This window comes from Anoplopoma fimbria, unplaced genomic scaffold (assembly GCF_027596085.1).
Source record: "Anoplopoma fimbria isolate UVic2021 breed Golden Eagle Sablefish unplaced genomic scaffold, Afim_UVic_2022 Un_contig_12093_pilon_pilon, whole genome shotgun sequence".
Lineage (NCBI taxonomy): Eukaryota > Metazoa > Chordata > Actinopteri > Perciformes > Anoplopomatidae > Anoplopoma > Anoplopoma fimbria.
Genome location: NW_026551607.1, coordinates 1,419 through 3,913, shown reverse-complemented (window position 1 = coordinate 3,913; position 2,495 = coordinate 1,419). Strand labels below are relative to the sequence as shown.

General features: G+C 36.6%; 1 long non-coding RNA gene across 1 annotated transcript; it reads left to right on the top strand.

Moving 5' to 3' along the window:
- The first annotated feature begins 1,106 nt into the window (after nucleotides 1-1,106).
- Nucleotides 1,107-1,905, top strand: LOC129115682 (uncharacterized). The gene is made up of 3 exons (XR_008533221.1): nucleotides 1,107-1,199; nucleotides 1,753-1,776; nucleotides 1,883-1,905. It is a non-coding gene; the product is annotated as an uncharacterized LOC129115682 (long non-coding RNA).
- Nucleotides 1,906-2,495: the final 590 nt, after the last annotated feature.

The window sequence follows — 2,495 nt, the reverse complement described above, 5'->3', positions numbered from 1 at the left end:
GTCATAATTGCATCATGTTCTCAGAGTGGTTTTCCAGTATTTGATCTCTTTGAATCACCTCTTCTTCTTCTGCACTGGTTTAACTAAAAGTTTGATATAGCATTGGACCAGAAGGGACATGAAGGGGGGAAAAGAATCAACGATAAAAATAACAAAAAGTACTTTTCTTTTGCAAATGATCCCTAAATTTGCTCATGTTAAAAAAAAAAAGGAAAAAGAACAAAGAAAGGTCAATGCACATCCGGGTCAGTTCAGCAACCTGGAAACATCCACGACGCTGGAGTGCACACATGTGGGAGAGGTTCATAGATTTTATTTTGAGATTGGCCTCAAATGTAAAGCTAAGACAACGGGGTGAGCTAGCTAATGCCTGTCTGATTTGTGATTTGATAAACAGTAAATTCACAAAAATGCAATACCCTACATTACTGTTCTAAAAGCTACTCTAGCTAGATAGCAAAGGTTTTGCTGAACAACATTATTTTTCTTCCGTTTACCTTTGATATTTTAGCCCCTCTATGTCCCGTCCAGGGCTCTGCAGACGTGACTATTGTAAAGAATATAAGTACCATGAGAGAACATAGAGACTGAGAGGTTAGCAACAGTAACTAAGGAGGACTGGGCCATGCCCCAAAAAAGGATTGATTAATGAAAACAAGCGACGCGAGACTAATCTGGTTGTGCCGTCTCTTCTTCTCCCTCCAGTTGTCGGATGTCATGACTTTGAGAATATGACTTCATACAGCAGCTGCCAGATTGGGATTCCCAGATTCTTCTACAACAGCAGCAGTTTCAGGTGTGAGCGCTTCTTCAGCGGCTGTGGGTCCAACCAGAACACATTCTATACCCAGGAGGGCTGTGAAGCTCTCTGCAATGAAAAGTGTAAGAGACCTCTTTAATACACAGATTGTGGGCGTTTCAAGGACACCAAAGACCTTCCTGTCTGCTAAATATCTTAAATATACTCCCTCCATCTTTGTCCCTTCAGATCTGTGTTATCGGCCCGTGGAGCATGGACAAAGACCTCGAATGCTTCAGTTACGACCCACCTGCCACAGAAGAAAGCCCCAAGCACAACTTCTTCTTCTACAATGTGTCGAGTTGGAGGTGTGAAGGATTTCACTTCAAAGGCAGTTTGTCTAATGGGAACATATTCACCACTGTGAAGGAGTGTGAAAGCCTCTGTGGAGATGTTAAAGGTAACAGACCTCTGTAAAGATGATTTTAACCATTAAATATTGTTTTGTAAACATAGTGAAAATAATGTGAAATTACCCAGAGCCCAAAGTGACAGCTTCACTTGTGTTATTTAGCCCAGACCTCAACATTATTACTAATACATTATCATTATTAACATTGTTAATAAACATTAACATTATAAACATAATTTCTGGTACATTTACATTATTAACATTGTTAATAAACATCATTAATATTAACATTACATCTGGAACCAGCAAAAAGTTTCCCATACATTTTCTGTCAATCGACTTATTGATTAAACACTGGCTTCAGTTTTTTTGTATAAACTGTTGGGGAGTCAGATTTTATAAAATCTTCATATATTTTGAATGAATATAAATACAAATATCCATCTGTAAAGTTACTACATTTGTCAGATAAATGTATAGGAGAAGGAGTAGAAAATAGCATAAAAGAAAAGAACAAGTTCCTTAGATTTGTATTTAAGTACAGTACTTATAAACATTTAGTGTCAACAATTTAATCATTTTTTCTGTCCTCTTTCTGCAGAAACCGTTCGTGGCCCGAGCACAGGTAACTTCACATTATCTTATTCATTATTGTTACAGTACCTTTACATTTTACTTCCATCTTTATGTCATGTGTAATTCACATTTCAATATTTCTGATTTGAATCCAGCTACTACAACCACTCAACCTGCTGTGGATTCAGGTGATGCTACACAGATATTAATGACTTTATAGTGTCTTAGCTGTTGTAGACATAACTGTTACATTTTAAATATAACTAAATTCTAACCCTGTTCTGAATGTATTTGCTTTTTAAAATGATACATGTGTTTTTAAATGCAATTATTTAATCATGAAAAAGAACAGAATATTGATATGAGTAGCTCCTAGTAGTAAGGAAATCATAAAGATACCTATCCCTGCCTGAAGGCCACCGTAGTTCTCCGACTCCCTTGGAAAGAGAGGGGTGAGCTGAGGGGTATTTAGTTGGTTGCAATCTGCAACTTCCCCACTAGATGTCACTAAATCTTACACAATGCTCCTCTGAAACAAGCAGCCCGCTTTCACCAGTTATGGTGGCATTTAAATGACACGACAATTTGTAAGTCATTTTGCATGCAATAAGAACGCCTTTCTAACTATTGCTTGTCATTTGATAACACAATCTGTGTTTTCTGAATTATCTTTACTTGTATAACTGTCTCATTGTCTATATGAATTATTAATATCATTATATTATTATCTGATAAATAATTCACAATATTTCTGATTCAAATCCAGTT